The sequence below is a fragment of the Convolutriloba macropyga genome, chromosome 14 (assembly GCF_964194025.1).
Source record: "Convolutriloba macropyga chromosome 14, txConMacr16.3, whole genome shotgun sequence".
Classification (NCBI taxonomy): Eukaryota; Metazoa; Xenacoelomorpha; order Acoela; family Convolutidae; genus Convolutriloba; species Convolutriloba macropyga.
This window is the reverse complement of record NC_134481.1, coordinates 9,798,369-9,821,361: the sequence shown is the minus strand read 5'-3', so window position 1 is coordinate 9,821,361 and position 22,993 is coordinate 9,798,369. Positions and strand designations below refer to the sequence as shown.

At 32.1% G+C, this 22,993-nt stretch overlaps 1 protein-coding gene across 2 annotated transcripts in view; it reads left to right on the top strand.

Moving 5' to 3' along the window:
• The window catches only part of LOC142353693 (plastin-3-like), a 577,871-nt gene that overhangs the window by 369,165 nt on the left and 185,713 nt on the right, over positions 1-22,993 (top strand). The gene's annotated exons all lie outside the window — the stretch shown is intronic.

Below are 22,993 nucleotides of genomic sequence, written 5' to 3'. Positions count from 1 at the left end.
AAAAACAGGAGTGAGTGTTGAGTAAGACTTATTTATAAGAAAAATTAATTCTAAATCTAGCATTCAAATCGAGTCTGTTCCGTTTTTTCATTTAGTTTTTCGACACTGAATCTGGTCATTAACCCGGGTCACCACTTCTGAGTAGTCATACAAGGATCATATACGGCATCATACAAATCATAACGTATATCCTAGTACGATCCTTGTATGACTACTAAGAAATCATACATGAGTACCAGGAAATCATATATGAACCTTGTATGACTACAAAGAAATCATATATGATCCTAGTATGAAAATCAAGAATCATACATCTATTTTTCATAAATTTTAAAACCATTAATGTCTTATAAAAAATTCATCCGGCAAGGACTTACTTATTCCCCGGCATCACTTTGTGATCCGCCAAAACACCCAAACGTACAATATCATTTGCAAATTTGCAAAGTTGGGCACGCAATTAATGAGTAACTCAAAATTGATAAATAATGTTCTGATATTCTCTGAAACCAGCTTATACCTATACATGCTCATTTATAAAAAATATTTGGAAAAAAAATTTCTTGAAGATAACCTCAAATTCATTTTCTGAGTGTATTTAAGTTGGAAAGTCATTCTTTTTGCTCACACAAAGAATCAAATGTGGAAAATAAATGCGGTATAATTATTTATTATGTGCTCTGACTACATTATACGGGAATTTGAGAAACCAGTCAATGTTTTATGTGTCATATATGACCTTGTATGATTTCCAGGAAATTTTTTGAACATCAAAAGAAAATGAAAGATATACAGTTTTTAGGCTTTGAATTTTTTTGTATGATCCCTGTATGATTTCTAGGAAATCATATATGATCCTTGTAAGACTACTAAGAAATCATACAAATCATATATGAACTTGTATGAATACTAGGAATCATATATGACCTAGTATGACTACCAAGAATTGTGTATGATGAGCAACCCGGGAAAGAATGCTCTTGAGCATTTGCTGTTTAGAAGCACAAAATAATTTCATAACAAATTTCGATGAAGAAGCAAAAGGAAGTAAACCGAAACAGATTTTTGTTTGAAAAGCAAAGCAAGTATAAAACACTGCATGACAAGTGCTCAAACACTATCCAACGGACTAAACACTCCACTGACAGCCAACAGGCCAAATGATCATTATGAACCAAACAGACAAACAAAATTTCAAAGTTAGAAAAAAATATAACTGCTTTCGAAATGTATACACTTTCACGATAAGCTAAATGAATATGATGATTTTTAACCAAAAATGTAAGAAAGCAAGGGAGGAATTTTAGCACCTAAAAAATGTTTTAATGCAAAGGTAGGCATTTATATGGGGAATCAAACAAAAACTAATGAAAAGTAATAGGCAATACTAAGATTTGCTTTTTTATCTCAAAACCTACAGGACAAAAACTGAATTTGATATATTTACGAATGAACTCGCCACAAATTTGTTTTACTGAGTACTTCTGCTCACTAAGCTTGAAAAAGGCTTTTAAAAAAGTCACAAAACGTTCTGCAATTTCATCTAAATTAATCATATTGATTTCTTTAAAACAAGCTCAATATGTTCTGAAAAACACGGAATAAGTAATTTGCAGTCCTGCAGACATCTGTTCGCACAGAAAACATACAAGGAGAGGCAAGAACAACAAAAAGTTTCAAAAGATTGGATAATTAATCCAATATTACAATTTTTGATGAAGTTTTTGAAACCAATTTCCTCCAAACCCAAATTATGCTTTTGAAAATGTCTTAACAGCGCACCTAAAAAATTGAAAAATTCTTTATTATGTGAGCTGGGGAAAAAACTAACAAAATGACAATAAATTGAAAAAAGCAAATTTTAAGGAAACATGGCTGTAGTTTCCGGCAACTTAACACGGCTATATAAAATGGCGGTTTTTCAAAACCGTTTTCATTTCACAAAAACTGTTGTTGTGACCCATCTATCTAAAATCCCTACAGAATGTCAACATCTCCTGAGGATCAAAAACTCAAAATGTGACATAATTTTTTAATAACTTGAAAAAAATGCAGTAATTATTAAAAAATTGTAATATTCAGGTTTGTATAACAGATACATATAAATCTAAAAAAGAAATGAAAAGCATGAGATGACTAGTTTACAAGAGACTATAACCAATTTTAACTAATGTCAACTGAAGACTCGTTCAAGATTGATAAAAGCAAAAAAAATGGCACCCTTTTGTGATCAAAAGTTTCCTTTTTTTTACCGTGAATTGAGTCAATTTTAGTCCCTTCGGTACAAAAGGCGCCCAGCAGACTGCTAAAATCAACTAATGGCCCCTGCTGCGACTAATTATGAGCCAAGCTTTACATTTTCGAACAAAATAATCTTAAGAAATCTCACAAATACATAACCGAAAGGCTCCGGAATTGACTTGAAGTGAATCTAAAACAATGCCGAATCCAAACAGTTAACTTAACTAATTAAACTATTTACGTCATTTTACCAATGAATTTGAAATAAACGAAGGAAACACATTAGAAAAAAAAACAAAGAAAGTAGTTGAGACTCAAAACAGTTATCCGCAATACACTGTGTGATACATCTAGCTTTTGTTCGACATGAACGCTAAATGATAGACCAAATGATACATGCTGTATATTCCTTTAACACCGGTATCAGGTAAAAGAACCAAAATAAATCAGGAAAATAATTTAATAAAAATTTTGACCACTAATTTTTTTAATATTTTAGACTACGTCTCAAATAATTTGCAACGTCTTATCAAATCTTCTGAAAAATACCGTAAATCGGATTTATTTAATTACTGAACGTTCAACCCTCAACTAAGGCGCAGACAGAAGAAAGACTGAATAGAGAAAAACGTGAAGAAATTTATCGTTTTTTGCAGGAACAGGCCGGCATAGCATCTAAATGTTTCGTTCCAACAAACGCATTCAGAGGGATTGTTCTAAATAAACGTTGAAGTTCAATATTTTAAAAACAGACAAAATAGGCGACAACAAACAAACATGGAGAAAAAAATGGGCCGAAATTTGAATTAATTCAATAATTTTTTCTTTTTTTCTAATAAAAAATAATCAAAAACAATAGCAATTAAAAGAAAAGTTCAGTGAAAACCGCTGGAAATACTAAACGTACCCCCCCCCCCACCGAGTGATACAAAATTTTGAAAAACTATACAAAAATTGTTCTAAAACAGCAGCGAGAACGCCAAAATTACAAAAATAAAATAAAAATTGCATCTTAAACTCTAATACTAGGCTCCAACTGTTAAAGATGCTGCAAAATGTATTAATTATCAAGATTTAAAAAAGGCTGGAGTGGTTTTAGAAGAATTGAATCTTCACTTTGAGTAAATTGATTCACGTAATTTAAAAGTTTAAAAAATTAAAATTTGAAAATTAAAATCATTTACAGCGTTATTGACTTTTTTTTGCTCCAATGAGGGGACTCATTCCAGTTAAAACACCAGAAAATTTTGATATGTTTGATTCATTCCATTGAATGTTCCCCTCTTCCTTTCAGTTCTTTACTGCTTTTTATGCTGTCAGCAGCCTAAAACATAAACGCTACAAGCATTAGATTTAAATCGCAAACTTTGAATCCCAATTTAAAACGACGTTAAGGAATGGGGAAAGATATACAACCGCTAATTTTTAATCCCAGGTGGAATAAAACTTTTGTGGTGATCTAAAAAACAACCGCCCTTCTAACACGGTTCTAATGGACGCTTCGATGGGACGCCGGCGCGATAATTGCGCGACGTGGAGACACATTATGATGCTTCACATGAACGGGAAACTAACTTTTCTTCCAATAACACTAGAAACATTTCTATTGAAATTTGAAACTTACCCCGGTTCAGGTCCCATCCTGAAGTGACCTCTGATCAGACCAAATCCAACGCATACGGTGTTTTCCCAGACCAAAATTACAGGGTCTGGGATTTGGTTCGAGCTCAAAATAGTATGATCAGAGGTCGCTTCGGTCTGGGGATGGTGTGATCAGAGGTCACTTCGGTCTGGGGATGGTATGATCAGAGGTCACTTCGGTCTGGGGATGGTATGATCAGAGGTCACTTTTGTCTGGGGATGGTATGATCAGAGGTCACTTCGGTCTGGGGATGGTATGATCAGAGGTCACTTCGGTCTGGGGATGGTGTGATCAGAGGTCACTTCGGTCTGGGGATGGTATGATCAGAGGTCACTTCGGTCTGGGGATGGTATGATCAGAGGTCACTTCGGTCTGGGGATGGTATGATAAGAGATCACTTCCGGATGGCACCTCAACCTGGGTAAAGATCTTTCTAACCGCTATAATTCAAATTCTGGATTCACTGTCTTTAAAAAATCAAATCATAGACAGAAACCGTAACTCAATGCTTAACCACATGAAAACAAAACGTCAAAAAGCAGAACTTATGTCCTTACTTCAAACAGTAAATTCTAGCGATATCTCGAAATATTTTTGTCCTCAGAATAAGTTAATACGTCGAACCCGGATTGCATACATAAAAGATTCAAACCAGACTTACTTTTTTCAGCGAGTAATTCTGACGGACATCTTGAGCGCGTTTTATTTTTTTAGAGAACAAGCTGCGACAGTCAGGACACCGCCGCTGGTTTCTTTGAATTACTTCATTCAAGCAATTTGTGCAGAACGAGTGTCCACAATTCAGTATTCGAGGCTCAGTAAAAAGTTCATAGCAAATGCTGCAATGTAGGTCATCATTTTCATCACTTTCGGGATAGGCGGTAGCCATTTGCTTTTTCTAAACTTGGTTTCAAGCCCTGCGAATACCACTTTTTAAGATCGACCAAATTGCGAATCAGATAACCAATCTTTATGAAGTAATATTCACAAAACTCGATTTTTTTAATGTTTCATTGCAGTTACTAAAAATTGCGGAAAGTAAAATCATTATTAAGGCCGTAATTTAGATAATTTACGTGTAATAAAAACGTGAATTCAGCTTCCAAACTTTTGTTAGTGCAATTTGCAAATTGTGATTTTTCCGTGTGGTTTTTCTCAATTATCCACTCCAAACTCTTCCTTAGAAAAATTCAAAATTTTAATGTAATCATTCTTCGCAATTTGTGTTTTTTCATGTATAAAAACGATGTGAACAAGGGTTGACTTGACTAGTTTTACTGATATGTTTTGATTTATCTATCAAATTATATGCAAATAATGTTTGACTTGTATGTTTATTCACACTAAGCTAACATTATCTCAATTAAGAGTTTGAATTGGTGCACACAAAGTAAACCGAAGTAAAGCATAGCTGACGTAAAATAAAACCAACCGTTATGTAGGAGTTTTATATTCTTTTAGAAAAACACATTGTTGACCTTCCCTGGTGATTGATATATTTAAAATCTTGCAAGATTTCACATTCAAAAGGCGTTTAAAAAAAGTCATTTATTTTCAGTTTTGCTGATCAAGAATTCTGATATCAGTCATGATATTTGGTTTTCAGTTAGTTTTAGCTATCAAAAACACATAAATAATTTTTCCGGAATTCAAAATCTTGCAAGATTCTTGCAAGATTTTGAATCCTGATTAATTTTTTTTCCATTGAATTAGGCTTCTTAACTTGTTCAATAAATAATAACTTGCTTCAAAGATGTTTCCTAAAACACTTGTACCCAGATTTATTTTTTGGCCTTGATTGATATCTTGCAAGATTCTTGCAAGAATCTTGCAAGCTTTGAATCATCTTGCAAGATTCTTGCAAGATTTGAATTCGCTCATCACTAGGGTTTATATTCAATGCAATGTATAGCATTTGCAACGTATAATGTATTCCAGTGCACCAAAGAGACATAAATACGGCTATTTTTTAGAGATATAGTGAATGGGAGACCGTTAACGGACCATTGTTCAAAGCCATGTCTCTCTTTTGCTGTGGGATCTAATTCGGTAATCGCGGCAAGACCTCAACGTGCCTAGAGAGTGCTCATGGTCCACCAGGGACAAATAATAATACGTCTTTCTATTGTATTCTTGGCTTTTTGACCTCTTTTTCGAAATTCGGCTTGATCGCTTTTCGGCTTCTTTATCGCCACCCGCTGGAACGTTTAATTGAACACAATTTAAATTCAAGAGAAAATCCTCCTCGTATTTCAAACAAAAATCACATTAGTTGAAAACTTGCTCCGATTTTACATTGAAACATCTTTGAAGGCTAGAATTTAAATTATACAACCACGTATTAGCTAAATTTCAAAGTTTCAATGGAAGGAAGTAGTTTTTATAATTGCTACCCAAGATCTGGTCTACGAGCCTAGGTAGGTTTCGGTCAAACCGACTTGAGTTGCAGACAGTGGGGTGCGATGCGACCCAACTCAATGGGCTCGAAAATTTTTGGTAGCACCTTGCGTCTGGCCACTAGCAATTTTTGGCCTATTTAGTCTTCCCAATACCCACATTTCGGTTTGTTTGATCTGGCTAACCAATCGGTTTGTTTGGTCTGGCCAGTCTAGCCAATGCCCATATCCAAGGCATAGAGGTCAAGCCAAAGGAAGAGCCGGTCCGCTGCATAATCTATAAATTCGTGCTGAATTGATTGTTTTTGAAAACAACAGCCGACCATTGGTAACCAACGCTTATATGTAGATGACTATAGACTACTTCGTCAAATTATTTTTGTCAAATTTACACTGGTCATGAAAATGACAGATTTTTAACAAAAAAAATAATTAAGAAATTTCACTTTTCACCCTAATTCTAGAAAGTGAAATAAAATATAATTTTACTGAATGCTTCTACATAGTTAATTGGGTCTGGCCAAAGGTCTGGCTTACGTTCTGTTCTGTCTAGCCAAGGGTCTGGCTTATAGTCCAGCCTAAAGCTGGCCTTAGGTCTCTTTGGCCCGGCCAAAAGTCTGGGCAAAGTCTGTTCAGTCTGGCCAATGACCATACGTGATTTGTGTGTCCAATAACATAAACGAAAGGGGGCCTTCCAAATGCCAGAAAACAAAATTTTGTATCAAAAAGGCAACAAACACGATTAATGCAGGCGAAATCTCTATATTAGCTGATAATTTAGTCCAAGTTGAAGGAACGGAGGCTCGCCGTGATAAACAGATCATTGTTTCCGAATCACGTCACGCAGCTCATGAGAAGCATAGCCATGGACATCGATACGCAATTGTCGGCAAAATGTTTCCTTCCATCTTTCTTGTTTAATTTAGTCATTATGCATGTTTAAGACATTATTGATAAAACAGTCAAAATGTCCATGTTTAGCGACGGTTAACATTTAGAATGCATGCAATTTGAAACGTCGTCCAATTTGAACCGCCTCCTATACGAGTACACTCTTAACTAACTCTATACACTAAAAAAAACACTTAAATACACTTAGAGCAGCATACCAGTTACGTGCAGCATACCAGCATAAAACAAAACGCTCACACAGTTTGTAGAATACAATTGGTTAAAGATAAGAAATATGTCAATGTTTGAAAATTTGTTTTTTTATTGGCTTGATCAAAACCAGTATGATTAACTCAAAGCGGCAAAGGTATCAGTGTTCATAAATTCGCATCAGTTCTCGCCTTTTTTGAAGTGTTGACTCTAAAAGAGTAAAAAAACATCAAAACGGTACAAAGAAGAAATACAGTCCATAAATCAAGCGTTCTACTGAGGCTTTTGTGTAATAACGAGAACGCAAAAAAAGCAAAAACAAATACATTGCACAACGGAATTTTTCAACTTCATAATTTGAAAACATAGACAAAATCGACAAAAATTGATTATAAAAGCTAAAAGAATTAAATTAAACAACTAAAGCTGTGGAAAGTTTTCGAGTTCAATTTTCTGTCATCATTGGCAAAATTAACTGAACATTACTTTTGCCGTACTTTCTTCTAAGAAGATAATCCACACAAACACATCTTACAATAAACAGATAGAGCACCAATAGAAACCGAATTTTTTGAAATAAAAAAATCTGAGATCTGAATTTGTTGCAATGTGACTATGAAATCTCCAAAACCGCCAAATCAAAACTAGTGGAGACGAGACGTCATCTTGTAACGTGAATCAACTAAAAAAATTTAATTTATCTAGTCTAATGCCTCAGTACAAATTCTCTAACATGTGCTTCCACAAAATTAAATAGAGCGAGAGTTCGAACATAGATAATTAACGCACATACTTGCTTACTTGCTACATAACAAGAGCGCGCTACTTGACGAGGAGCGCTCAAAATAACTTGTCGAAAATTTAAAAAATATTTTCCAAAGTTTAAATTAATTGCCAGTTTCTTGCTGTGGGTTTCTTTCTGCAGCTGAGTTTTCAATTTCGTGCAATGAGAGGTGGCATTTGTTTCAATTTTAGTCACATTTTTGTACTCCAATGAGATCTGAGTAGGAAAAATTGCGCTCGACTCAACAGAAGCGATGGAGAAGAAAGAATTTGAAACAATTGGGCGAGTAAAAGGACTTCAAAAACGCAATTGATTGATTATCAAGTTACTCCAGGACTATGAGAGTAATTAGGCAAATTGTTTAGCATAAATATAATGCTAATGGACTTCATTAGTTTTTATAATTATACTAATTCTTTTAACTTTATTAATTCATCAAAAACTTTATTTATGATAAGTCGCCGGGGCTGACAGTTTTGTTAAAAAGAAACACAAAAAGTAAAGCCAATTCGGCCATTTCAATTCCAAAGACTGAAACAAAGTTATGCTATAAAAATTTTAAAATATATATATTTATTTGATGAACTGTTAGCTGCCTATTATCTAAGAAAATTTGATCAAATAATTAATCGGAGTTTGTCGAAGGCCCTACTCCTAATTCTAAAAAGATTTCGGTCGAACATCTTGTACACATTTTTACTGCAATAGTAACCACAAGGTGTGCGACGATGTGCTCAGCTGAAAAAGAAATCAAGAATCACAGTAACTGACGAACAAAAAAATAACAGGACAAGTCCTGAAATACAATTCAAAGAATTGACATTATTTATGACCTGAAAATTTTTTACTCAGTTTTGAAAGGCAAATGAGAGCTGCTAGTAATGACACTCAGCAATAAAACAGCACAGGAACAACAAAAACAAGCAAGTCTAAAAATTCGACTTTCATTTTTTGAAAACACAGGATCAACATCAAAAAGCAACTGCTATGAACTCCAACTGCCAACTATATTCCTCTGTTTCTCATTAGCAACGTGTCATTAAATGTCGATGAATCCTCACTAAAAATATTAAATGATAAGACAAAAAATGATAAGACCAAAAATCGCAATAAAAATAGCTAAAACTTTGTGAAATCATTTAGTATAAAACTCACAGAGCGCAACAGCTACTGAAGGATAAAATTACATCAACTAACTGAGTCATCAATAACCACCGTTGAGACCTTTTATCAATAAGATTAAGCGTTAAGACAGCAATAGGTAAAACAAATATTAGCATCACTAATGTTTTTTTAAAAGACGAACAAGCGTACAAATCACAAAAAGCAATAGCTATGAACTGAATTGACTTGTTTTAATTGAAGCTTTTTTAGCAACCAATGAGACCTGTCAATAATGAGACTAAGAGTAAAAAACCACAAAGTTGAAAAGAAAAACTAGCAAAAATGAAAAAATTCTAGTTCATGAGAAAAAAATGAAAAAAATTCATGAGAAAAAAATGATAAATAATATTGAAAACAAGTAGTGTTTAAGTCATACAAAGCACTAGTTTCAAACCGAAACGATTAAATTGATAAACTTAACCCTTATTAGCAGCATCAGAGACCTGTCCCTAATGAGGTTGAATGATGAGACATCAAAAAGACAAAAAATACCTGCAGAACTGAAAAATTGGCACAAAAAATTTTGAAAAAGAGAATTGTCAAAGTCATGAAAACCACTAGTTATTAACTCGAGCCATTAATTAGGTTCTTTTATGCCTCAGTAGCAACCAATCAGACCTGCCATTGATGACACTAAGTGATAAGACAACAGATATTTTTACAAAAGAAGGGAAAAAACTAAAATTCACTAATAAATTGAGACAACAAATAGTGGCAAAGTCATAAAATAAATTTAGCTGCCCTTTAATGATTTCAAGCAAAGGCAAATAGGCACCCTTAGAACACATATGTACCGTCTTAAAAGCACTGAAGGAGAGTAAACTCTGAAAACAGAAGTCAAATTTTCGCAACTGAAAAAAAAGTTCATCTCAAAGACCGCCAAATTGTTCAAACATCAATTTCTCACTCCACTTTAACGGTATTTTGAAAAAAGCCACGCCTCAAATTTACTCAATTTTTCGCTCCCTTTATTATTTCAGTGTGAGCAAAATCATCACTCTAATTTGACTTCTCACTGACGTGAAAAGCTGAAAAAAGCGTGAACAGATCTTAAAGACAGCGCACCAATACAATTAAAATTCCTTGAATTGTATAAAAACGTATCGTGGAAGCAAGACACATATCACCGCAGAAACCTAAACCGAACTGAAAAAACGGTACCAAACTACAAATAACACCAAATTGCAGGTGGCGATTTTTTAAAAATAAGAAGGCAAAGTTTGGTGGCGAAATCAAATCATTTGTTAAATTGGGATGAATGTACTACAAATTTCCAATTCTTGGTACACATTTTTGTCAGTGTACACAAAAACGTGTGAAATACAGCTCTATAGACCTTATTAACGATTATTCTTTAAACATGATGTTCGAAAACTGCAAATTTTCATAGATAGGTAGAATTTACATATAGCTTTTCCTGTATTGTAATATGATAGCAGATAAATAAAAAATTATTTAAGAAATTGACTAAATTTGCATATCGGTTATTAATACCGTCACTGCGGGGTAAAGAACGGTTGGAATATCCTTTTTTCAATTGAATAGAAATTTTAGCTTATTCCAATTCTAATGTTCAAAGCCGATCACAAGTTTTTCTGAGTTGGCAAAATTTATGGTCACCAAAACAGAAAAATAGACGAATGAGAACTGCAGACAGTCTTTTGACTTGTGATTGGGCACAATCATTGTTCTTTACATAATATTCAGCAAGGCAGTGTATTTTTTTTTATTTTGGTGCTTTTTTCCATTCTGATGAACTCTTTTTTCTTTGAAAGGAGAATTTGTTCAGAACCATAGCATTGGAATTAAAAGCAAAAATGAAGCACAACTTCAAAGTTTCACAGTTAAATGAATTCTGCGTACTCATTAATGCATTCGCAAAAATTTTCCTAGTAAATGCTTTGAACCCCATTGAAGAGCAACTTACAATTACATGTAATAGATTTACTGATAAAAGAACCATTCTGAAAAAGGAATTACGGGAGCTTCGTGGAACGCGTATTAAAAACAGTTGAGCTGTAGGCAATTAAATTTCCTTTTGATTTTTTTTCCTTTTGGTGCATATTTTTGTGCTTTGTAGAGTTTTTCTACAAGTAGCTTGAATATTCTTATTCAGAAAAAAGTTTCAACATCAAGCCTAAATCACTGAAAAATTTTGATTTTTTATGCTATATTTTAGCTTAACCTTATAAATTTCAATTTAATTAATTAGACAAAAAAATCACAAAAACATTTTTTTTTCTCATCTTACCCAGGAGATTGAGAGTGTAACGAAACCGATATAATACAAATTTTCAACAGAATTGTCCGTAGTGGACTCCGCAAAAAGATTATAAAACTTATTTGCTATCTAAAACCACTCTATGTGTTTATAAACATATATATCGAAGTTTTTGGTAATTTGACATTTTCTAGACTCCTTCAAGTGGATTTTTAGAGCTTTATTGGTAACAGGTTTGAACTTCAAGTCGATAGAGCGAAAATGCAAACCATACGTCATCGAGGTATCAGAGATCTGATCAAATTGGTATTTTCAAATATAATTTTTCCTTATATTTCTTGTTTATTGTTTGTACAAAGAAACCATCTTCTTTTTTCTTTTCTACGGTGGGACGCGTGAAAACGGATCAAGTTGATCCAAAAGTCCGCTCACTGGTGCCCTTTCCTAATTTTTAAATCATGCATTGATTTTAAATCGAAGTAAATAATGGACTCTAAGAAACAATTTATCATTGTTCCGACCCACTTGTGGGGTGAGGAACTATATACACAAATGGGTTTTCTGTTCAGACAATTATGGCCGATCGATATATTCATCGTAGAGAGTTGAGAGTGGTATCATTAGAAAAGAGAGCTCAATCAACTTAGAAGATAGAATTAAAAAGATTTTTTTTTCTTTTTTATAGGGAGTTATCGTGGTTTAAAATTTTGAGAAGAGTCGAGTGAATTCCGTTGTTTTTATTCACATTTTCCTTAATTTTTGACCAAATTTTTGTCAATTTTGTTAACACTTGTAAATAATTTTAAAAACAAAGTTATTGTTTTTGAGGTTACGAACAGACAAGGCCCGCCAGTTTGTTTTATCCGATTTTTTTTGGTTAATATTTCTGCTAAATTTTTCGAAATTGAGACTTTTTTGAATAGAAAAGTCTCCCAACAAGCTTTCGTTTCCTGCTTCGTTTAAATTTGCAGTAAGTAGAGACCTGACATCTGCTGACACAATCTATGAAAACTCCAAAAAGACAGCTGTACAATCGTTTCCTATAGGAATTTTCTCGAATTGTATTTTTGCCGGTTTTTCGAAAATAAACCTAATAATTGTACAAAATGCATGATTTATTTGTGGTTTACTGAAATATTTAATTTGCTAATTGAACTATTTTGCAAATATGTGGAATAATTAATTGTTTTTTGGACGCTGAGATAAATCAGGGCTAGGTTTGAACTCATTATCGATCCTTACCATCAATAATTATTCGAAATAAATTAGGGCGCAGCCTTTTCAAAAACTTTTCACAGTTTTGTATTTTTTTAAGTTGTTTACTGACAAGAATTATTTCAAATCACGGCCTAATCAATCCTATTTACAATAAAATAAGGCCATACGAAAATATAGTTTTTTGAAAAGACAGGATCAACATCAAAAAGCAACCACGATGAGCTCAAACTGCCAGCTATAATCCTCTGTTTCTCATTAGCAACCTGTCATTAAATGTCGACGAGTCCTCACTAATAATATTAAAAGATAAGACAAAAAACCAAAAATCGCAATAAAATTGCAAAAATTGCAATTATACCTGTCATTGATGATAGTAAGTGATAAGATAACAGATAATCTTTGTTTTAAAAAAGGCAAAATCTAAAATATTTTAAAAAAACAAAAAGTGGCAAAGTCATAAAATTTTTAGCTGACACTTAATGAATTCAAGCAAAGGCAAAAAGGCACACTTAGAACACATATGTACCGTCTTAAAAGCACTGAAGGAGAGTAAACTCTGAAAACAGAAGTCAAATTAGCGCACTTGAAAAAAAATTGACCTCAAAAACGTTTTTGAAAAAAGTCACGCCTCAAATCTACTCGATTTTTTGAACCCTTTATTATTTCAGTGTGGGCAAAATCACCACTTTAATTTGACTTCTCACTGACCTGAAAAAGCCGAAAAAATCTTTAAAAAAAGACAGCGCACCAATACAATTTCAGGTAGCAATTTTTTGAAAAAAGGCGAAGTTTGGTGGCGAAATCAATTCATATTTTCAGAACCATAGCATTGGAATAAAAGAATTGAAAGCAAAAATGAAGCTTCAAAGTTTCACAGTTAACTGAATTCTGCGTACTGATTAATGCATTCGCGAACATTTTCCTAGTAAACGCTTTGAACCCCATTGAAGAGCAACTTATATTTACATGTATTAGAATTACTGATAAAAGAACCATTCTGAAAAATGAATTACGGGAGCTTTGTGGAACGCGTATTAAAAACAGTTGAAATGTAGGCAATTGCATTTCCTTTTGATTTTTTTTCCTTTTGGTGCATATTTTTGTGCTTTGTACAGTTTTTCTAAAAGTAGCTTGACAATTCTTATTCAGAAAAAAGTTTCAACATCAAGCCTAAATCACTGAAAAATTTCATTTTTTATGCTATATTTTAGCTTAACCTTATAAATTTCAATTTAACTAATTAGACAAAAAATCACAAAAACATTTTTTTTCTCATCTTACCCAGGAGATTGAGAGTGTAACGAAAACGATATAATACAAATTTTCAACAGAGAAGTGTCCGTAGTGGACTCCGCAAAAAGATTATAAAACTTATTTGCTATCTAAAACCACTCTATGTGTTTATAAACTTATATATCGAAGTTTTTGGTAATTTGACATTTTCTAGACTCCTTCAAGTGGATTTTTAGAGGTTTATTGGTAACAGGTCTGAACTTCAAGTCGATAGAGCGAAAATGCAAACCATACGTCATTGAGGTATCAGAGATCTGATCAAATTGGTATTTTCAAATATACTTTTTCCTTATATTTCTTGTTTATTGTTTGTACAAAGAAATCATCTTCTTTTTTCTTTTCTACGGTGGGACGCGTTAAAACGGATCAAATTGATTCGAAAATGCGCTCATTGGTGCCCTTTCCTAATTTTCTTAATCATGCCTTAATTTTGAATCGAAGTAAATAATGGACTCTAGGAAACAATTTATTATTCTTCCGACCCACTTGTGGGGGGAGGAACTATATACACAAATGGGTTATTTGTTTAGACAATTATGGCCGATCGATATATTCATCGTAGAGAGTTGAGAGTGGTATCATTAGAAAAGAGAGCTCGATCAACTTAGAAGATGGAATTAAAAAGATTTTTTTTTCTTTTTTTAAAGGGAGTTATCGTGGTTTAAACTTTTGAGAAAAGTCGAGTGAATTCCTTTGTTTTTATTCACATTTTCCTTAATTTTTGACCAAATTTTTGTCAATTTTGTTAAAACTTGTAAATAATATTAAAAACAAAGTTATTGTTTTTGAGGTTACGAACAGACAAGGCCCGCCAGTTTGTTTTATCTGATGTTTTTTGGTTAATATTTCTGCTAAATTTTTCGAACTTGAGATTTTTTTTGAATAAAAAAGTCTCCCAATAAGCTTTCGTTTCCTGCTTCGTTTAAATTTGCAGGAAGTCGAGACCTGACATCTGCTGACAGAATCTATGAAAACTCCAAAAAAGACAGCTGTACAATAGTTTCCTATAGGAATTTTCTCGAATTATTTTTTTGCCTGTTGTTCGAAAATAAACCTAATAATTGTACAAAATGCATGATTTATTTGTGGTTTACTGTAATATTTCATTTGCTAATTGAACTATTTTGCAAATATGTGGAATAAATAATTGTTTTTTGGACGCTGAGATAAATCAGGGCTAGGTTTGAACTCATTATCGATCCTTACCATCAATAATTAATCGAAATAAATTAGGGCGCAGCCTTTTCAAAAACTTTTCACAGTTTGGTATTTTTTTAAGTTGTTTACTGACAAGAATTATTTCAACTCACGGCCTAATCAATCCTATTTACAATAAAATAAGGCCATACGAAAATATAGTTTTTTGAAAAGACAGGATCAACATCAAAAAGCAACCGCGATGAGCTCAAACTACCAACTATATTCTTCTAATTCTCATTAGCAACCTGTCATTAAATGTCGACGAGTCCTCACTAATAATATTAGGGGATAAGACAAAAAAAACCAAAAATCGCAATAAAAATCGCAAAAATCGCAATTATACCTGTCATTGATGATAGTAAGTGATAAGACAACAGATAATTTTTGTTTTAAAAAAAGGCAAACTCTAAAATTCACTAATATTTTAAGACTTAACCTTATTTATGTCCACGTGATTCTTTATCTCAATTTATACAAAGCACAACTTTCTCCAAACGATGGCAAAATATTCTTTATAGAAGTTTTAAATTCAAGTAACACTTTTTTGATTTCTTACTCCGAATTTTCATAAAAGTTTTGTGAACTTTTGCTTATTCTCCTGTATTTGATTTAGTTACTTACTCGTTTTTCAACCAATCACATTAAATTTGGCTCCAACTGGCAATGAGCGAAAGCGCAAAAAAAATTTATTTAATGACTTCCACGAATAGCTGATAGTTTTAACGACTTTCTCGCGCAAAACTTATAGGATTTTTGCCCTTGCGCAATTGTGGTTCTTTTCGTTTCAAACAGCATATTCCTGTCAGTCAAAAACACTAATTGCTTCTATCGATGTTTACATAGATCTATTCACTGATTTCCGATTAGAGCTAAAAATTTTATTGACTTTCGATTTATTTATTTTAAGAAAAACATTTTGTCCTTCCGATTTCTGCTTTTTTACGATTTTGACCATGTAATCTTGCAAATTTAAATGATTTCTTTTTGTTTTGCATTCATTTCTCATTCTTTTTGCAGCCTCATGACTACATTTTATTAGTTAAAGATTCAATTGGGTTCTTAAAGAGCTACAGTTGAGCCTATACAATGCCTTCAGTTGTTATCTAATGCCTCTTATGATTTTGAATATATTTGTTTTAAAAGAATGCTAAAGTTTTGATTTTTGTCCAATCTTCATCTCAATTTATACAGGCACAACTTACTCCAAATGAAGGTAAAATATCTTTGATAGAGGTTTTAAATTCAAGTAACACTTTTTTGGCTTTCTTAGTCCCAGTTTTCATTAAAGTCTTGTGAACTTTTGCGTATTCTCCTGTAATTGATTTAGTTACTTACTAATTTTTCAACCAATCACATTAAATATAGCTCCAATTGGCAATGAGCAAAAGCGAAAAAAAAATTATTTAATCACTTCCACGAATAGCTGATAGTTTTAACGACTTTCTCTCGCAAAACTTATAGGATTTTTGCCCTTGCGCAATTGTGGTTCTTTTCGTATTTTAGCAGCATATTCCTGTCAATCAAAAGCCCTAATTGCTTCTATAGATGTATAAATAAATCTATTTACTGATTTCTGATTAGAGCTAAAAAATTTCATTGACTTTCAATTTATTTATTTTAAGAAAACCATTTTGTCCTTCCGATTTTTGCTTTTTTATAGGTTTGACCATGTAATCTCGCAAATTTAAATGATTTATTTTGCTTTGGATTCATCTGTCATTCTTTTTGCAGCCTAATGACTACGTTTTATTAGTTAAAGAGTCAATTGGGTTCTTAAAGAGCGGCAGTTGAGCCTATACAACGCTTTCAGTTATTATCTAATGCCTCTTATGACTTTGAATGTAATTATTCAAAGAGAACGTTTAAACTCTTCAATTTGTCAATTTTAATCTTATTTCTGTCCATGTGAATCTTGATCTCAAATTATACAGGGCACAACTTACTCCAAACGAAGGCAAAATACTCTTTATAGAGGTTTTAAATTCAAGTAACACTTTTTTGGCTTTCTTACTCCAAATTTTCATAAAAGTTTTGCGAACTTTTGCTTATTCTCCTGTATTTGATTTAGTTACTTACTCACTTTCGAACCAATCACATTAAATATAGCTCCAATTGGCAATGAGCGAAAGCGCAAAGTAAATTTATTGAATGACTTCCACGAATAGCTGATAGTTTTAACGATTTTCTCTCGCAAAACTTATTGGATTTTCGCCCCTGCGTTATTGAGGTTTTTTTCGTTTTTGAACAGCATATTCCTGTCAATCAAAATCCCTAATTGCTTCTATAGATGTTTAAATGAATCTATTTACTAATTTCTGATTAGAGTTAAAAAAAAATTTATTTACTTTCGATTATTTTATATAAGAAAATATATTTGATCTTCCAATTCTTGCTTATTTATCAGTTTGACAATGTAATCTTGGAAATTCAAATTTCTTTTTGCTTTCGCTTCATTTGTCATTCTTTTTGCAGCCTCATGACTACGTTTTATTAATTAAAGATTCAATTGGGTTCTTAAAGAGCTGCAGTTGAGCCTATGCAATGCCTTCAGTTCTTATCTAATGCCTCTTATGACTTTGAATATATTTGTTTCAAGAGAATGATAAGTTTTCGAAATTTGTCAATTATAGTCTTTTTTCTGTCCTCATGTATCTTTGTGTCAATTTATACAGGGCACAACTTACTCCAAAATGAAGGCAAAATACAGTTTATAGAAGTTTTAGATTCAAGTAACTCTTTTTTGGCTTTCTTACTCCGAATTTTAATAAAATTTTTGTGTGATTTTTTGCATATTTCCTGTATTTGAATTAGTTACTTACTCAATTTTCAACCAATCACACTAAATATAGCTCAAATTGTCAATCAGCGAAAGCGCAAAATAGATTTTTTTAATGACTTCAACGAATAGCTGATACTTAACGAATAGTTTAACGACTTTCTCTTGCAAAACTTATTTGATTTTTGCCCTTGCGTTTTTGTGGTTCGTTTCGTTTCCCTACAGTATATTCCTGTCAACCAAAAGCCCTAATTCCTTCTATGGATGTTTAAAAAAATCTATTTATTGATCTCCGATTCGAGCTAAAAATTTTATTGACTTTCAATTAATTTATTTTAAGAAAACTTTTTTGCCCTTCCAATTTTTGCTTATTTATGGGTTTGACAATGTAATCTCGAAATTTAAAGTGATTACTTTTTGTTTTGGATTCATTTGTCATTCTTTTTGCAGCCTCATGATTACATTTTATTAGTTAAAGATTCAATTGGGTTCTTAAAGAGCTACAGTTGAGCCTATACAATGCCTTCAGTTCTTATCTAATGCCTATTATGAATTTGAATACATTTGTTTGAAGAGAATGTTAAAGTTTTGAAATTTGTCAAATTTAGTCTTATTTCTGTCCACATGTATCTTTATCTCAATTTATACAGGCACAACTTACTCCAAATGAAGGTAAAATTTCCTTGATAGAGGTTTTAAATTGAAGTAACACTTTTTTGGCTTTCTTATTCCGATTTTTCATTAAAGTTTTGTGAACTTTTGACTATTCTCCTGTGATTGATTTCGTTACTTACTCACTTTTCAACCAATCACATTGAATATAGCTCCAATTGGCAACGAGCGAAAACAAAAAATAGATTTTTTTAATGACTTCCACGAATAGCCGATAGGTTTAACGACTTTCTCTTGCAAAACTTATTTGATTTTTGCCCTTGCGTTTTTGTGGTTCTTTTCGTTTTCCGACAGTATATTCCTGTCAATCAAAAGCCCCAATTGCTTCTATAGATGTTTAAATGACTCTATTTACTGATTTCTGATTAGAGCTAAAAATTTTAATGACTTTCATTTAAATTAATCTAAGAAAATTATTTTACCCTTTCAATTTTTGCTTATTTATAGGTTTGACCATGTAATCTCGCAAATTTAAATGATTTATTTTGCTTTGGATTAATCTGTCATTCTTTTTGCAGCCTAATGACTACGTTTTATTAGTTAAAGATTCAATTGGGTTCTTAAAGAGCGGCAGTTGAGCCTATACAACGCTTTCAGTTATTATCTAATGCCTCTTATGACTTTGAATGTAATTATTCAAAGAGAACGTTTAAACTCTTAAAATTGTCAATTTTAATCTTATTTCTGTCCATGTGAATCTTTATCTCAATTTATACAGGGCACAACTTACTCCAAACGAAGGCAACATGCTCTTTATAGAGGTTTCAAATTCAAGTAACACTTTTTTGGCTTTCTTACTCCAAATTTTCATAAAAGTTTCGCGAACTTTTGCATATTCTCCTGTATTTAATTTAGTTACTTACTCACTTTCCAACCAATCACATTAAATATAGCTCCAATTGGCAATGAGCGAAAGCGCAAAGTAAATTTATTGAAAGACTTCCACGAATAGCTGATAGTTTTAACGATTTTCTCTCGCAAAACTTATTGGATTTTCGCCCCTGCGTTATTGAGGTTTTTTTCGTTTTCGAGCAGCATATTCCTGTCAATCAAAATCCCTAATTGCTTCTATAGATGTTTAACTAAATCTATTTACTAATTTCTGATTAGAGTTAAAAAAAATTTTATTTACTTTCGATTATTTTTTATAAGAAAATATATTTGATCTTCCAATTTTTGCTTATTTATCAGTTTGACAATGTAATTTTGCAAATTCAAATTTCTTTTTGTTTTCGCTTCATTTGTCATTCTTTTTGCAGCCTCATGACTACGTTTTATTAATTAAAGATTCAATTGGGTTCTTAAAGAGCAGCAGTTGAGCCTATGCAATGCCTTCAGTTCTTATCTAATGCCTCTTATGACTTTGAATATATTTGTTTGAAGAGAATGATAAGTTTTCGAAATTTGTCAATTATAGTCTTTTTTCTGTCCTCATGTATCTTTGTCTCAATTTATACAGGGCACAACTTACTCCAAAATGAAGGCAAAATACACTTTATAGATGTTTTAGATTCAAGTAACTCTTTTTTGGCTTTCTTACTCCGAATTTTCATAAAACTTTTGTGTGATATTTTGCATATTCTCCTGTATTTGATTTGATTACTTACTCATTTTGCAACCCATCACATTAAATATAGCTCCAATTGGCAATGAGCGAAAGCGGAAAATAGATTTTTTTTAATGACTTCCACGAATAGCTGATAGGTTTAACGACTTTCTCTTGCAAAACTTATTTGATTTTTGCCCTTGCGTTTTTGTGGTTCGTTTCGTTTCCCTACAGTATATTCCTGTCAACCAAAAGCCCTAATTCCTTCTATGGATGTTTAAAAAAATCTATTTATTGATCTCCGATTCGAGCTAAAAATTTTATTGACTTTCAATTAATTTATTTTAAGAAAACTTTTTTGCCCTTCCAATTTTTGCTTATTTATGGGTTTGACAATGTAATCTTGCAATTTAAAGTGATTACTTTTTGTTTTGGATTCATTTGTCATTCTTTTTGCAGCCTCATGATTACATTTTATTAGTTAAAGATTCAATTGGGTTCTTAAAGAGCTACAGTTGAGCCTATACAATGCCTTCAGTTCTTATCTAATGCCTATTATGAATTTGAGTACATTTGTTTGAAGAGAATGTTAAAGTTTTGAAATTTGTCAAATTTAGTCTTATTTCTGTCCACATGTATCTTTATCTCAATTTATACAGGCACAACTTACTCCAAATGAAAGTAAAATTTCCTTGATAGAGGTTTTAAATTGAAGTAACACTTTTTTGGCTTTCTTATTCCGATTTTTCATTAAAGCTTTGTGAACTTTTGACTATTCTCCTGTGATTGATTTCGTTACTTACTCACTTTTCAACCAATCACATTGAATATAGCTCCAATTGGCAACGAGCGAAAACGAAAAATAGATTTTTTTAATGACTTCCACGAATAGCCGATAGGTTTAACGACTTTCTCTTGCAAAACTTATTTGATTTTTGCCCTTGCGTTTTTTTATGGTTCTTTTCGCTTTCCTACAGTATATTCCTGTCAATCAAAAGCCCCAATTGCTTCTATAGATGTTTAAATGACTCTATTTACTGATTCCTGATTAGAGCTAAAAAATTTTATTGACTTTCAATTAATATATTTTAAGAAAACTTTTTTGCCCTTCCAATTTTTGCTTATTTATGGGTTTGAAAATGTTCTCCCGCAAATTTAAATATTTTCTTTTTGTTTTGGGTTTATTTGTCTTTCTTTTTGCAGCCTCGCGACTTCGTTTTATTAGTTAAAGATTCAATTGGGTTCTTAAAGAGCTGCAGTTGAGCCTATGCAATGCCTTCAGTTCTTATTTAATGCCTCTTATGACTTTGAAAATATTTGTTTTTATAGAATGTTGAAGTTTTGAAATTTGTCAATTTTAATCTTATTTCTGTCCACATGTATCTTTATCTCAATTTATACAGGGCACAACTTACTCCAAATGAAGGCACTTTATAGATGTTTTAGATTCAAGTAACACTTTTTTGGCTTTCTTACTCCGAATTTTCATAACATTTTGTGTGATTTTTTGCAAATTCTCCTGTATTTGATTTAATTACATACTCACTTTTCAACCAATCATATTGAATGTAGCTCCAATTGGCAATGAGCGAAAGCGCAAAATAGTTTTTTTAATGACTTCCACGAATAGCTGAAAGGTTTAACGACATTCTCTTGCAAAAATTATTTGATTTTTACCCTTGCGTTTTAGTGGTTCTTTTCGTTTTCCTACAGTATATTCCTGTCAATCAAAAACCCTAATTGCTTCTATAGTTGTTTAAAGAAATCTATTTACTGATCTGTGATTAGAGCTAAAAATTTTACTGACTTTCAATTAATTTATTTTAAGAAAACTTCTTTACCCTTCCAATTTTTGTTTGTTTATGGGTTTGACAATGTAATCTTGCAAATTTAAATGATTACTTTTTGTTTTGGATTCATTTCTCATTCTCTTTGCCACCTCATGACTACATTTTATTAGTTAAAGATTCAATTGGGTTCTTAAATTGCTACAGTTGAGTCTATACAATGCCTTCAGTTCTTATCTAATGCCTCTTATGACTTTGAATATATTTGTTTGAAGAGAATGTTAAAGTTTTGAAATTGGTCAATTTTAGTCTTATTTTTGTCCACATGTATCTTTATCTCAAATTATACAGGGCACAACTCACTCCAAATGAAGGCAAAATACACTTCATAGATGTTTTAGATTCAAGTAACACTTTTCTGGCTTTCTTACTCCGAATTTTCATAACATTTTGTGTAATTTTTTGCATATTCTCCTGTATTTGATTTAATTACATACTCACTTTTCAACCAATCATATTGAATGTAGCTCCAATTGGCAATGAGCGAAGGCGCAAAATAGATTTTTTAATGACTTCCACGAATAGCTGATATGTTTAACGACTTTCAATTTTTTTGTCAATTTTGGTCTTATTTCTGTCCACATGTATCTTTATCTCAATTTATACAAGGCACAACTAACTCTAAATGAAGGAAAAATACTCTTTATAGAGGTTTTAGATTAAAGTAAGACTTTTTTTGGCTTTCTTACTCCGAATTTTCACAAAAATTTTGTGAACTTTTGCATAATCTCCTGTATTTGATTCAGTTACTTACTCCCTTTTCAACCAATCACAATAAATATAGCTCCAATTGGCAATGAGCGAAGGCGCAAAATAGATTTTTTAATGACTTCCACGAATAGCTGATATGTTTAACGACTTTCTCTTGCAAAACTTATTTGATTTTTGCCCT